Source organism: Bombus pyrosoma, linkage group LG10 (genome assembly GCF_014825855.1).
Source record: "Bombus pyrosoma isolate SC7728 linkage group LG10, ASM1482585v1, whole genome shotgun sequence".
NCBI classification, from domain to species: Eukaryota; Metazoa; Arthropoda; class Insecta; order Hymenoptera; family Apidae; genus Bombus; species Bombus pyrosoma.
In genome coordinates, this window is record NC_057779.1 from 7,375,924 (window position 1) to 7,392,404 (window position 16,481).

The 16,481-nt window shown below is 38.8% G+C and overlaps 1 protein-coding gene and 1 pseudogene across 3 annotated transcripts in view; both read left to right on the forward strand.

Moving 5' to 3' along the window:
• The window catches only part of LOC122571376 (protein sister of odd and bowel-like), a 251,067-nt gene that overhangs the window by 53,751 nt on the left and 180,835 nt on the right, over window positions 1-16,481 (forward strand). The gene's annotated exons all lie outside the window — the stretch shown is intronic.
• Window positions 5,058-5,179, forward strand: LOC122572249 (annotated as a pseudogene).

The window sequence follows — 16,481 nt, forward strand, 5'->3', positions numbered from 1 at the left end:
GAAACGTCGGAACGAAACGTACACTGTTAAGAACAGTGGATCGAAAGGACCGGGAGAAGCACAGATATGGAAGAAACAGCAGGAGAAACTATACATCCATCGATCACTTAAATACGCGTATAATGTCGAAGATATCCACCGAACGTTTCGTCACGATTCCACCCAACCAATTCATCGCGGAACCGAACAAAAGAACACCGATACATCAGTCCGAAACATCCGAAGCGATCAACCTGGTGTGCTAGTCGACAAAAACTCTCCCGACAATCCCATACACGAAAAACAGAGCAAATCGTAGCCGGCGAAAGACACAGAAGCACCGAACCATTCAGGAAGCCGGTAACCATACTCCGTCCAATTACCACCAGGTAACTCGCTGGTAGCCTCATCCTGATTTATCACCGACATGGTTAATCGCATCTCGCCGCGGAGGCCCAATTAAAACGATCAAACAAACCGATCAAAAAAAGAAAAAAAAAAACAAGAAGAAAAAGCAAACAAATGGAGAAAAAAGCAAGAGAAAGACTACAAAACGAGAACGAACCAAGTACACACATAGGATACATTCCTTTCGGCAGAGTACACTGACTATTGGTACAGATCAACTGGTTTAACCGTGACATTCTTTGAATTTAAGGATGCCTATGATCGTAGAATTAAAGCTTTAATTTCGATATAGATACACGTGCGTGGACGCAATATACAGCGAGATCTCCAACGATCTCTTTCTTACAGTTCTGCATCTTCGATGATCCTGTACTTGAAAGAGGATAGTACAGAGAAAGCTTAGATTAGGTACGAGGAACGAGGTATATTACACGTGAATGTGTAATATTATCTTTTAATTATCGATGGATTCTCCAAGTGAATCGTCTATTTTTGCTAAATCAAAGAAATTTTTCGTACATCAGGCTCCGTTGAATTACTATACAGAGGTTCCCTAATTGGGGAAAGTGGACGAAAGTCGCGCGAAAAACCAAACGCAACTATCGTATTTACGACGCGATGGCCGTCATGTCGCGTTATTCCACGTAATTGTACTTTGGACGGAAAGTGGCCGGGTGCAAGAGGCGGGCATCTACTTTCTCATGAAATTCATGGTTACCCTGTTGACGCTTAGTAGGACAAAATATATCGGAGACGGTTAAGAAGAGCACGAATGGTCTGGAGATGGTGTACGCCCCTGGTCATTGGGTTCCTCCTCTGCCAGGGCCTCGTTTCACAGGTGAGAGAGGAAACGATCCAAGAGAGTAGCCTCTCTCGATCCTCGGCTAAGTAGGTCTCGGGAGCGAAGGAAGCGAGCAGGATGAAAGAGGACGGTGAGATAAAGCGAGATGAAAGGGGGAAAAAAGGACAAAAACCGGGCCGAGTAAAAATCGCGGAAACGTATGTGAGATGGTTGAGAGGAAGAGAGGAAGATACGGGAGGAAATGGAAGAAGAGAGAAAGGAAGAGGCCCACTCCTGCGGGCGCTTCTTCTTCGTCGAACCGTGACCAATAACTATAGCAATCGTCCTGGGGATTAACAAGCGTTGTTGGCTACTCTCGAGCATCTTGGCTCACCTGTGTGCGCTTCAGCTGCCGTGCAATCGATTCCATGGATTCGATCGATTCGATGGAATGAATTCGACCAGGGAAACGCGTGTACGTACGGGGATGTGTGTGTTGCCTCTTGCGAGTCGCGTTGAGTTAAATTCGTCGTCGTGTGCGTGTACCGACACGGAGATGGCAACAACTGCGAAATTTCGAATGAGTTGGCTGTCGTATGTGGGGCATTCGATGCTTTAGGTTGATGGCAAAACAGCCCTAAAAGGATTTCAGGACGTGTCCCTTTGTTTTCGAGAAATCAATAAGCTTTCTTTGTTATATTTTAATATTAAATTCGTACAATTTATTGTGACGAATTTTCCACTGTTACTATTGGCTTGGCAATTGAGCGATTGCGGATTTTGTCATTAGGATACACGCATATTCTTGCAATTTGTCGGGTGGAAGTTGCGATAAAAACATTTAAAACATAGAATTTTTAGCGAGAATTTTATTATAAACATTTATGGAGATTTCAAAATTTCTATAGGTCAAGATGAAGATCGTACGTGTGTAAAGATTACGAAAAAGATATATATGTTATATTGGTTTGTAAAAAATGCCCGATTAAGTCTTATTAGAGATTCGATCGAATCGCGATCAAACGAGAAGCAGTTCTTGCGCAATAAAAATGATGAAAATTAAAATTGAAATTAAAATTGAAATTAAAATTGTCGAGATAGTTATCAATTTTTTCAAATTTCAGTAAAGTTATACGGTACGACTAGCGACCGAATCAATTATCGCGTAATTAATTGTCAAATAATCAACCATTGACATGAGTAATCGCTATAAAGTAAAACATCGATAAAAATAATTACCGTGTAATTGATCATCGGTACGAGTAACCTTCATGGGATTAACTATCGACAAAAGAAGTTACTATCCAATTAATCATCAACGAGAGTAATCTGAAGGAAGTTATCGATGAACGAAATCACTGCACGATGAACGATCGACGTAAGTAATAATTATACAATTTACTATGAACGAAAATATACTTATTATCCGGTTAATCGTTCGATAATACATAGTAATACTCGTAATAATTATTGCACAGATAACATCATTATACAGCTGAACTAATTATTATACAATTAACCACTAATACAACCTTAATGACACCGAATCAGTCGGTAGTTGCTACAAGTAATCTCCATGGAATCAATCCATTACGCTACAATCTTACTATAATTTTGTACGTACAGTTGAAACAGAATATCTAAAGGTAATTAATTTACGTGTAACAGAAATCGTTTTTCTAAACGAGATCACACTCGACCATTGATGAATCTTAAGAGAAAAAATTGCATAGCATTTGTCGTTTCTCTGTATCATCGTTTGAAACTTTTTAATATCCTTTTACGATCTTCGCATCTACGAAATTCACTGACGCTATTTGGAACCCACGGAAACTAGCCACGTTCCATCAAGTACACCAATTTCTCTGAAACCAAATACCAAAACGTTGAACACGACTTGCCTTGCGACTCGCCTCCTATACATTTTCGTATCAAAGTGCAGCCAGAGTCGTGGATAAATAAATAATAAATAAACGATAACGTAACAGCGTAAAAAGCTCGCCACGAGATAGCGCTCGATGCGTGGTCATCGCCGTCGCGTTTAATAAACGAATCATTGCTTTCTCCGCGTCGTAAATCGAATTCACGTCGACGAACGCGAACGAAGAGAAACTTGGAAGTCGCGTTTAGATATAAATTCACGACTGTCACGGGTTGGGCCGATGGGATTTTCGGTAAATGTCCCGTTTGCACCGTCTATAAGCGTAGATTTACGGGGCTGGTACAGTCCATAAAGCTTCCAGTTTATGGTGTACTCGCGGTTCCAACGAATGACCGGTGAATGGGAAACGATGAAACGCCGTTAGTCGAGGAAACTGGCGTGAATTGTCGGTGGAAAGCCGTGTTAAAAGTTGCGCGCTACGTCAACTTGATATTTATTGCGGTTTCGGAGCTTGATGTTTGATTTGCCGCGAAAAATCCATTCAAGTGTGCTGTTTATTGCGCCAACTGAGCGCCGGGACATTCTCGTCAAGCATTGAAATATTACTCATACTCGTGTAACAGTACATGACATCTATAGCATCGAGAAGCACATCTATATGATCCAGAAATTATGTTTGCCAATGCAAGCTCTAGTTTAAGGTGTCGATTTAATGTTACTGTATTCCTGTCCGATCGCTTTATCGTAACAGAACTGGACGGAACGTGAATCAAGCTTTATTCTTACTATTTTAATTAAAATTCTTTGACACGTTAATAATTCTCATTAGGCGAACACGAACAGAACACGATGCAAACTTTATTTTTACTATTTTAATTAAAATACCTTAACACGATAACAGTTCTCATTAAGTGATAGTAATTGCTAATTTTACTTTAGCTCTTCCATTAATTTTCCCCTGTAATTTACCACTTCAAACCAAAGCGGAAGGAATAAACTTTCTGCCGATCTTTTCACCCCGATGTACCATGGTTGACAGGATACTCGTTCCACGTGAACTGATAAACACGATGCAACCTTACTTAATGACAGTGTTTAGAAAAGCTTTAGCAATACGAATGTCCACGATGTTTAATTGGCCGGGATCGACGCGGTCGCTAGCCGTGTCTAATTATTATTCGATGCGGATCAACGTGCAGCGTCCAGTTTAATAAAGGATGTACGATAAAACTGATTTTGCCATGCAGCTTCAACACCGTCGTAAATGTGGTAAAATACAATCGTCAGATATAAACGACAGGGAATTTGCCGCGGAGTTTATCCGACATACAGAGAGCACGAAGAGATAAGGAAATAAATGCTGTCGGAATAAATTGCAGATTGGCAAAGTCGAAGCGTAATTCGAGGAATTCGTAGGAATTGGCGTTTACAGATCTGGTGGAATGTAGCGTAGGCGAGAGTAACTCGTTTTGGCACTTTTCAGACATTTTTTAGGGTTCCTCGAATGTTTCGAGTTTTTGGTTTCTGAGCAAACGAATCTGTCGAATTCTCGTGTCGATAAATTCAAATCGTGTTAGAAGCTTGTCGTTGATGGATTCACCTGTCTTCGCGGTATTATCCGTAGGAAGAAGGAAGGTCGAAAAGAAGTATTTGTAATTTTATACGTGTTGCACCTATTATTACCAATTATCAGTTACAAATTATCAATCTGAATAAATATTCTCGCGCTATACGTTCTGCAAGATAAATTAATCCGAATAAGCTGACTTTATAAATCGCAAATGTTACGTTCAAGTAGCTAGAATTTTATTAGATCAACGGTGTCCACCCTATGTGCGTAGTAAGTTTGATTTTTCTGTGCAAAGTTCCAGGATTGAATTTTAAGGTGTTCGAGCTTAGCGATTTGGATAGTCATATCGTGCTACAAGCTTTGTTTACTATATTTTTACAAATGAAAAACGATTTGGAGTTGTAGGAAACGATGAACACGAATAATCGTATGTTTCAGCCAACGCTCATACCACGCTGAGTACACTCGTTCTCGTCCGATCACGAAAGTTAAGAAGCAGCGTTGGGCACGGATAGTACCGAGATGGGTAACTGCTTGGGAACTTCGTGTGGTGTTGGCTTTCTTTTTTCATTTTTTGAAGTAAATATTATTGCGAATAGCATGGAAAATATATTTTTACTACCGTGTAATTACCCTTACAATTGTTAAAGAATTCTTATCCACCTAAAAATGTCATTGAAACTAGTGGAACCTGAATATTTAACTTTCCGTAATATCTAAAATAGCAAACTCCTATTTTCGCACGTATTATCTTGTACGTTGCGATGAAAACGATTAATTTATCGCATATAATGTATATGTGAGATACACGTATGTTGCGTATATTTAATATAATACGAATATGAAAGGATGTAACAACGATATTACTATCATCGATACCATTTACAAGAAATATACAGAATTGTAGAAGATATCGGAATACGCATTACGTATCATTCGATGCTCTCTTTAACGAAACCGCGTTGAAGGTATCGTCTCGTTATCCCGTGTAAACGTGATTCATTAGACACGCTTTAACGAAGCTATAAGTTTGAGCAATTAAACACCGTTGGTCTCTTCTCTGCTATGATGCTGTTCTTCTTATCAATTAATTTGCATATTCCGCTCTGCTAGCGATTTTAATCGTCAATCACGTTGCTTGTATTTTACCCCTTAAACGAACCAGTTGCCTGTTAGTATTCGCAATGATCAAGACGCAATGGTATCCTCGCTTTGGTTTCCAAAAAGCACATCACCTTTCCATCTGTAAAACGCATCGAATGTCTAGGTTCGAGCTTCGAGGCTTTAGTTCGGCTCATATTTGCGCTTAGATAAGGCTCGAATTAGATCTAAATTAAATTTGTTTCGCGTTCGAATCAGATCTCGGTTGCAAACGTTCCCTTCGTCGTATAACAACATCATCAACTACAAAAATTGTATCTCGCTATTGAAAAAGTCGAACGACAAACCGTTTTCAACGGTGCATGAATCTAAATCGTTGAGAGTTGTTATCTCTGAAATCACGTTGCACCGTTCCTTATGTTGCACCGATGAACCGGAAGGAGGTTTGTCTCGGAGACCGCTTATTCCGCATCTCGATGCCCCTTTTGTATTTGCTCAGCCACGCCTGAGAATCGATCCACAAGAACGAGTACTTAGATCTCCTCTAATCCGTTCGTTTCCATAAGCACAGCACGCGATACATTTGATATTGTTGGCTGCATCATCCATTGGCGTCGAGAATTCATCTCTGACCCGTACTTCCTGGCGTTCCGTAGAAATCGAACTATTTTCCTACTGAGTTAATGTACTCTGGCCGTTTGTTAACGAGCAGCGATTAAATTTTGCTGATTACCAGTGTTTTATCAAGTCTTTTCCATGTGCAGATACAACGTTTGGTATACGCGTTTAGTCTGTTCTCTCGTTTTCAAGCTGGTTAGGTTAATTTGTTTTGGAGAAAAAGGTGGTATCGTACATCTGGTACGTGGCATCGTAGTTTATCGTAGCCGATAAAGTGGCGTCTAAAGCCTGTTGCGAGGTGCTATCTCGTAGATTAGCAAAGTAGCGAGGCAAAATGATAAAATGTTTTTTTCTTTAGCAAAAGCGCTATTTAGAAGGTAGATCTATACTTAACTTTGATAAACTTAGCAGGAATTAATAAACTGGAATTCGTTGGTTATATAAAATCATGTTTTAACATTTATGAGAAGGTAGATAGTAGATAGATGGGTCGTTTTATCAGCAGCTACGAGAAAAGTCGGTACAAGGGATAAAAAGTTCGATTTAACAAGAGTTGCAGCGAAATTAAATTCTAATAGAGAAATCTGTACGCTTCTAAATAATAAAATTCATTACGTATTGCTAGAAACGTGATAATTTACAACAAAATCTTCTAATTGCGAATAAATACCGACGCTGTTCGTTCTACTCTGTTGTGTACACTTTCATGTAATTGCAAAAAGCTGATACTACGAAATGCAGAGAGAGATGCTTCAGTGGGAAGCAAGGTATGTGTAAATACATCTTGTCGTCATTGTATCTTTTTTCCGCCTATCATCAAAAGCTATTTCGAACATCGATCCTTTATACCTGTTTGGACCGTCGATCTCAATAACACGATAAGGAAAATAGTAATTAAAAAGTGATTGAAATTTTATAATACTTGAAATTTTACGTTTTAAGCGGTGACATTTTTTTCACGATTGCTCCATCGAATCTTTGAACATCATTGTGATTTTTAACGTTGCGTATCTCGCGGCGAGAACCGATGACGCCAATGGCGGCGACGTGACTCGACGCAGCGCGCCGATTTCGATCGTTAATAGGAACCGCCTCGCAATAACAATAATAACAGTAATAACAAGAATAGCAAACGACGGTAATGGGAGAGTAGCCGCGTCCTGGTAAGGACGGGACACAACGGTGTCCCATTGTACGCGTCCCTGTCCCGATATCAGGCATGAACTGGCCCGAACAATCGGTAGAAACAGCCAGGTGGAATCGATAGAGGCCAAGCCGGTGGTCACACTTTGCTGCCTCAGGATGTGCTGGGTAGCCGGGACATACCCAGTCACCGTATACCTTTTCCTTTTTCCCCTCCATGAATCCCGCCTTTTTTCCCATCGTTCGAGTTAGCCCGTCCGAGGAATCACGCTCGCCGACCCGTTTATATTAACCAGCATTCGGACTTGCCAGGGAGTTGACAAGAACTACGAAATTTCGAATCACTTGGCAAATATGTGTATTCGATGCTTCAAGATTGATGAGGTAAAACAGCCGCAAAAGGATTTCGTTCACGAGAAAAAATGTTCCTCGCACGACATACAACATTGTAGCAATCCGACATACACAATTTCTCGCGTTTAAAATGTTTTTGTTACAATTTCCAGGTACGGAAAATCGCGTAAGAAGATGCAGATAATAACGTACTATATAATGAATGGAAATAATCCAAAATTTGTCAAAATAAATTGTAAAAATTTAACGTCGAAGAAACACATAATATCGATATCAAAAGAACTTATGAGGTAAGATGTAAAGAGAGCTTAATTTCTTGGAAATAAACGAATATACCCTGCGATCATTTTGGGGCTGATCGACCATGGATCTTGAAGCATGGGACGCGCATACAGCCAACTCTTTCGGGATTTCGCGGTTTTTGCCATCTGCTGTTTAGTATGTATATGGTACGTGCATGTATACTTGAGAAATACGCGTTTAAACGCAAGTAGACTTAGGAATGGTGATTTTAACGCGGAAGTAGAGTACGACTAATTAGATCATTTTTCTCGATGAGTTTCCAATTTTAAAGCTATTGTCCTGCTTTTGGACTTTCTCTTTGGGATTATTGCCTCGAACAGGAAAATGGATACAGTCATTTGAATAATCGATGATCTGTTGAAGATGTTAAGGCTACTAGAGTTGAAGGCAGCTCCTTTCTCGGTTTCTTTTTAGTTTTACTTTAAATGCGACAGATACCTGTTGCACGATAGAATTGGTTATTAAATTACAATATTTAAGTGGCATTTATTTTTAATACGCTTTTGTCAGTCGATTTACGCTGCATCTGTTTGCATTAATAGATTTCAAGTGGAATATTTCATGCGATTAAGATATCTACCGACGTACATCTCAATTCATCGATAAACCGTCTAAGCTCGTTTCACGTTTCATTCGACGTATCAGAGAGTTAGCTGGAGCGGCTGTGGGAAAAAACGCGATGCCGATCCGCCATTTTTCCTGCGTCGCAAGTCGTGCGTTTCTTCTTTCATTAAGATGTAATCATTGCTTTTAACGAAGCCGAATGTTTCTTTAACGACTCGATCCGTGGCCGGCGCGGCATTAGCGCGCGGTGCAAGGAAATCGTCTTCATTACCCCGGTGAAACATTGTAGCAGTCCGACTTGAACTTTTTTATCAGGGCAACACGCGCAATTTCCATCGGTTATGCTCCCTGAACGCTGTGTTTTAGTGTTAGTAGCCACCGGCCACTAGCGATGGTGCCGATACGACACGTACCGATGTTATACAAACAACTAATACACCTAATTCATTGGAATCTTGCGTGTATTCGTTGTATCAGCGTGAAAAGGATATTCAACGATTAGATACTGAATTAGATTTAGATATTAAAAATTGGGTATTTTGCTTTAATTTAAAATGAAAGAAAAAAAGAAAGAAATATAGACGAAAGAATGATGTATAATCAGTGATACGTACAAACTGAAGGAAAACAAAATTATGTCATGTAAGTACAAGTTTGAAGATTGTTATCCGTGTTACTTATATATGTATCAGTCACTCATTAAATGTGGAAACTAATGTAAAACTCTTTCGTAGATACTCGTGTAAAGTTTGTTTAATTACTTTTAGCTATTTATAGAATTTACCTGATGCCCTTTTTTCTTTCTATTAAGATAAAACTAGTCATAGTATTTATCCACGTTATCGAGTGGTCATCCAGTAGAACGTATTTGAGAAATGATAGTTAACAAGTAAGTACAGGTGCTAGATAGTATTTTAATACCTGCACTGATTATTCAGTGACTTACTTATCTTAAGATTTTCTTCTATTTCATTTAATTACATGTATTTTTGTTTCATTTATTTCCCATTTATCTTATTAAATCATTTTCTGACCTATTAGAGCGAATCCGTTGAAGTTTACAGAATAAATTCTGATCTTTCGATGACCGAGTGTTTTATCGCCTTAATTAAATTGTATTTAATTATTATTAGACTCGACTGTATCTGGAAACCAACGTTTATTAAGAAAACACGATACAATATGAATATAAGTCACATTTGTGTACGCGCATATTTTATATATATGCAAGCTATAATTACATTTTAGTGAATTTATCTGCGAGATGTTCTTAAATAATCGTTTTAAAAAATAGGTTGAGGTAATGGAGGATAATAAATCTAAATGCACAAAATAACAAGTCACGACCGTATCATAAACCTAATTCATGTTGCAAATCTTGACATATCTATGATCCAATCGCTTCACGATTTACCCGTGGTCTGATTTATTCTATCCACGACCCCTCCTTCCATTTCTCTGTTATATATGTATGCTATATCACACACACACACACACATACTACTCTGGGAATAGTTGTATTCTCTCGTCGATGATCAGTCGATGTATATTTCAGTATCAATTAGAAATAATTAAATTTGAAAATTCGAGCACGTTCTACTTGAAATAAGGACGACAGAAACAAAGAAGACAAGTAATTGCTTGAGAAACGAGGATGTATGCGAATAAACTCTAAAATATCGCGTTAAGATAACGCGTTAATCCTGTATTTGCTAAGAAGCTTGATTATTTCCACATACTTTGTTACGTACGCTTTAGTTCAATAAAAATGACCTTCTTACGAACAGTATGAAATCTTCAGCTTTCTCAGTGGACGATACATAACAGTTCGTGATCGCCAATTCATTGAATTTCGTCGGTTCAATTCACACAAAATTTATACGTAAAGTCTGATGAAAATTTGCAAGGCAAAAGTTACGAAGATATTCGACTCGATACACCGTGTCCCGTAACGAAAGAAATTAAATATTACGCGATAGCTTCGACTCGATACACTTTGCACAACCCGTTTCTCATAATTCATTTACTTCCACAATATAAAATTTACCACACGCTTCTACACAATCCATCGACGATTCAAACATCCCGAGGCTGGTTTCTCAGACGTCGGACGAGTCGTTTCGCTTCGACCCCGTTGCTCGTAATTCACATAGCCGAGTTGTCCACTTCATCATCGCTTTCATCGCAATTAGACACCGCGGTGAACTGCTATACAAGCCGCGGAGCGGATCAAACGCCATTTAAGGATCATGGATCTCGCCCCGCGGCTGACACGCGTTTGGATTTCACTCGGCTGGAAATAAGGGCAGCCTGCCGACCGCCTGATTCGACACATTGTTGCATCGGTTCGTGATATATACGCGTACCGAGCGCTCTTCTTCCTTTTGCTACGCGTTAAACCCGTAGCTCGCAAGCCGAGCAGAAAATACAGCGACGAAAATAAATTCACGCGATCGATTGTCGTTACACGCGGCGTAAAAAAATGAAAAAAAATCTGTTATTCAGAGACGAAAACACACGAAACCTGCTGTTCGTGTTATTCGTGATCAGAAGCTTAGAAACTGTTATTTAGGACTAAAAACAGGTTGGTATTCATAGAGGGGAAAAAGAAGTTTAGGTTACCAGACGTTAGGTATAATGTTTGCTTTCGATTCATAGGGTGTCCCAGAGTTTAACAGGCGAATTTGGTTAGCGTATTTGCAAATGTAAAGACGAATCGATCTAAAATAAAATCACAGACGACGTCGTAGGGCGAGAAGTATTCTTCTCTTCGTATTCCGCAATTTTACTGCAACTTGTCGGTGCAACGTCGAACGTTACTGACGAGACATTTTTCCACCGTGTACCGACGTACAACAACAAAATTGCTTCGAAAGCAGATTATATAGGACTAAACCGGAGCAGACAGGTTCGCTAAGTACACGTGTAATGACGGGCTTTTCTTCGTTCGCGTATTAGCAACATCCTAAACCTTGAAAAAGTGATACAGGAAGCCTATCAGCGCTAATTAATGCCAAAGTTCGAAACTGGTTCTCCTTTTTCATCGTCCAGTGTCTTGTCGATCCGCCACCAGTTCCAGGTACAGTTTTCTCCTAATAATCATCGATTAACGATTTGTCAACCGTGATGTGATGTACAGCGTAATAATTGGAACTTGTTTTTGTCGAAGGTAACTATCGGACGTGCTGGACGAAAAGTATTTCGTACAAGTATTTCTCCATTGGAGCAATTAAGACGCGAGTCACTTTACTTACTTTCTAATTTTCATTGCGTCTGGCGGTCGGGAAACAGACGAGAAAAAGGAAGGCTTGTTGCGTCGTTAGGATCCGGCATTATAAATCGAAGATGCTACGGGAGTGAACCGCAACAGCGGGAAAAAGAATCAAAGCCCATTCGACACTGTCGTCTCGCTAATGATCGGCCGTAGTATGATAAATAGTTTTACTCGGATTTCTAATCTTGAAAAAACTCTTTGAGAATGTGCCACTTTCGCTCGTGTTAAAATAACAGATCACCTACTCACTGAAGTATCGCGTCTGATTTTATTGGTTCGTTCGACGTTAGATTAATGGTTGAAATTAATCAAACGGGAGGATATTTTCTATAAATAAATACATAAATATATCGCTGTCTAATAATTCTTCATTCTTCTGTAAAATGTCTCATGATAAAGGCGTTTTAGAACATCGTTGACCGATCTTGTATCGATTTGTAGCGGCGCATCGATAGAGAACAATTCAAATCACGTTGTTGTTTTGCCTCGGTGTATCAAGATCGTTAGGATACGCGTAATGTGATAATAAGCAAACTCTGGGCAAAACGATGTCGCCGTTACGTGCAATCGTCGAACAAAGACGAATTTGAATTTTCGGTATAATAAATAATAATAATAAATAATCGGTATATACCGAGTATCTAGGAATTAGCGATCAACATCTACGAGATTGTCCGAGCTATTATCCGGTATCTAGTTATCGAGTTATCTGCGATCGATCATACACTATCATCGCGAATACATCGAACGAACGTCTTTCGACAGTATTTATATTTATATTTATTTAATTTATTTGAAATATATTTGACGGATCGCAACAGCAATCTCTCGCTCTTGTTATTCTATATCATCGATCCTTATTAACCAATCCTCCACAGATTCTTAACAGTTTTCGAAGAAATGCAACGCAACCTACATAATAATTCTGTTTCGCTTCAAAGGAGTTTCTCTTTCCAATAAATATTTATTTACCCTCCTAAAGGAGAAACTATCTTCTTCGTTTTACTAAAACGGCGAAAATGCAATCTCAATTTTATCCATAACAGATTTCCGTTTCGTTTAACCGCGAATATTCCCGCAACTACGAATAGTTATACGTAAAGCTCGATACGAAATTTCTTTTCGTTTCAATCTTCTTTATTCGCAGAAATTATAGTTTGTAATATATTTATGTGTCTGTATATAGAAAAGTTACATCTACTTTTATCCTTTCTACGCTATTACGCTCGAGAAACAAGCTGCGAACAGAGTGAAATAGAGGAATAAATAAGAATTAATTTCATCGTTTTTCCTAACCGTATCTATCAATGTTTGCAATATTTTTCTTTTTAGCTTGGAATCGAGCTACCTTGATAATCTCGCTTTATTTATCACATTGTAATGTATGTAATTTCTCAAGCTACAGATAAGCAAACCGATCGTTGAAGAATCGATAACGATCTACGACGGAACACCTGGTCTACGCGAGCTTATATAAAAAAGAATTGGCGAAAGTGTGATTTCGAAACCACGATCGTTCCCAATTTTCATCACCGATTTTCTTCGTGCCTTTCGAAAAAATCTGGTCGCAGTTTCGCGTACAGTGACTCGTATTAATATTCGAGCGCTTCTCAGAAGCTAATTGATCAACTCCATTTTTAGCCAGTATTTCAATTTTCTTCCGTAAACATACGAGATTAATATTCAATTCTAGAAAAACAAATTACGTACTTCCATCAGATCATTTTTCATAAGAGGGTAATGTAAATAATGGGGATTCTAAAATGATTGATTTAAAGAAGGTAGGCTCAACACGTGCCTTTAGTAAGCATCCATGTAATGCTATATATACGAATTTTTACTAAAAATTATATAATAAAATTATATAATATACTCCTATTACTAAAAATAAAAATCAATATTCCATTAAATTTTAATAAATTACAGATTAAACGTGTTAAATATTAGCAAAAGAAATACTACAGGCAAATTTAAGAAACGGTATTTGTAATATCGTCGCTTCACCGTACTTTTCGCTTTGTGGAGTGAACTTTTGAGCGTTTCGTTGAATCGTTTCTTCCCTCTCTCGGCTTTAAAAGTCCTCTGCTCTAAACCTCTGTACGTAAACAATTTCGCTCCAAATTCCTATAATAAAAAAAAGAGAGAACAAAAAAAAAAAAAAAGAAAAGAAAGGAACGTAACAACATCAAGGAGGCTCGTTATCGTTTATCGGCGACCATTTTTCAGCGGGATACTGCCTCTGGACTGTCGAGATAGCATCGTTATCCCAGCTCGTGACCAATTATATTCATAGTCGTCGCGAAAGCAGCCGACATGGAAATCGATCGATGGACACGACGCTACTTTTTATTAACGACGTAACGTCGTCGGTATCGGTCATCGATGGAATTAGCTGCTGGTCGTCGCAACGAAAATTACCTGAAACCCGGTACGAAACTCTTATTTCAACCCGGCGAGGGTAGGCGATCGCGTTCTTGATCGCCACGGCTATTGCTTTTTCGCGAAATTGTTATTATTAGACGATAGCGATCTCCCGTAAAAGTCGCGCACACGGCACTTTCTAGGCTAAGAGCTGGCACCGGGTCCTCCCGCAGGAATCCCAGCCGAGAGAGATCGGTACGATCGAAACGCGGTGTAATTAGAGGCCTATCTCTGGCGCAGGTGGACGCGTTAACGAGCTACAGTGATCTGGAGTACGGATTTGAGGAGACACGGCCATTCGGATGATAGACCGATAGAAAGATTACCGTATGATAGTTTTGTTGTTAAATCGTGGTCTACTTTCGGAGTTGCACCGAGTTCTTTTTATTAGAAATGTCTTTATTTTAGGTGGAACAGTCAGCCGATCGGTTTACAGTGTATCATGTATCAGAGTAAAACTGCACACCGGTTAATTATCTTCATAGTCTAGCAAATGCTCGACTAGAGGAATATCTGTTTAGGAACGAATTTATCATCCGCTTGACAAAGTTAATGGAAATACGAATTTTCTGAGTTGGCAACCAAGGAAATGCGGATTTTGTCAATACCAACTAATGACAAAATTCGCATTCCTTAGCTGCGAAACCGTTAAAATGTACATAAAATACATAAAGACATACGAAGATACGCAAAGATTCGTAATACGTCGAGTATACTCGTCGAGCGTTTGCTAGACGAGAGGAATATCGGTTTAGGAACCAATTTATCATCCATTTGGCAAAGTTAATGAAAATACGAATTTTTTGGGTTGGTAACTAAGTGAATGCGGTTCGCTCGAGCTAGCAACTAAGTGAGTCAATATCGACTAAACCGCGTGAAAATTGAGAACTGTGCCTGAAATGGTCTACTTTTGAAAATGAAATTCTTTTTCCATTAGAAATGTCTCTATCTCGAGTAGAACAGTTTAGCGTATCATATATCAAGTTAAAATGGACCTGGAAACACGATCCGATTACACGTTGCATTCTGAATTGACAGTCGTGAGACTTTCGTCGATTTCCATTTGCAAACTTTCGATGTAGTAGATAAATTAACCTAAAAGCCACGTGCGTGTACCGTTATGGGTGGAGACCAGCGAGCTTGTCCTTCAGTCTTCTATTTAACCGCATACCTTCTAAAGAAAGGGATATGTACTATGTTTTGCAACAAAACTCGGACGATCACGACGTTTTACTTACCGATCGAAGGCAATTTAATGGCAATAACGAAGCCATTTTGCGCAGGTGCGAACGATTAAAGTGAAAATGCCAGGCGGCCACCAATTTTCTATTTATTTCGAAGCTGACAGAAGATAGGCGCAGGTAGCAGATATTTTCAATAACGTTTTCGTTTTTTCGAACCGTGATCAACGACCGATCGAAAGATAAAGCGATAATTACGGCGATCGTAAATTGTTGGTTTAATTAGTCAGGGCAGTGTATGTGGCTTTTTTTATGTGATTTGAGCGATGGTCGATGGATATTTTCAGTGCGTTATTCGTTCAATAATCGAGATTCATCGCGCTCCATGTGGCGCAAATGAAGGGAAAATCGCGTTTCTTCGAAGGAGATATTAAAACTGGTGTAACGCAATTTACTTTAATCATTTACTGTACAATTATCTGAAGCTATTAGCAACTCTCTGCTGACGTAAATAATTGTCAAAGTTATGTCGATGGCTGATTAAGGTATATATAAGATTATTAAAGGGTAAGAGAGAATTTTAATATTTAAATTTTATTCAACGTTCAAATCGTTTGGTATCCAAGTTGGTTGTTTCGTACGAATATTCAATAGGCGAAACTTCCAAATATTTGTACGTAATAAATATTTTCATAGTTAAATAAATATCTGTGTCATTATCATCGGCCGAGGTTGCAATTATTAATTTCAAGTTGTTAAATCAAAACGAGAAATTGCAGTCAATTACAGTTGCGCGTTTTATATCGAAGCAAAAGGAAATTCTGATTATAGAAGGTTAAAACGCTGAATGCTCATCTTTCACTCATCAAATTCGAAACGTCTTTCAAATAAGCCTTTCAATC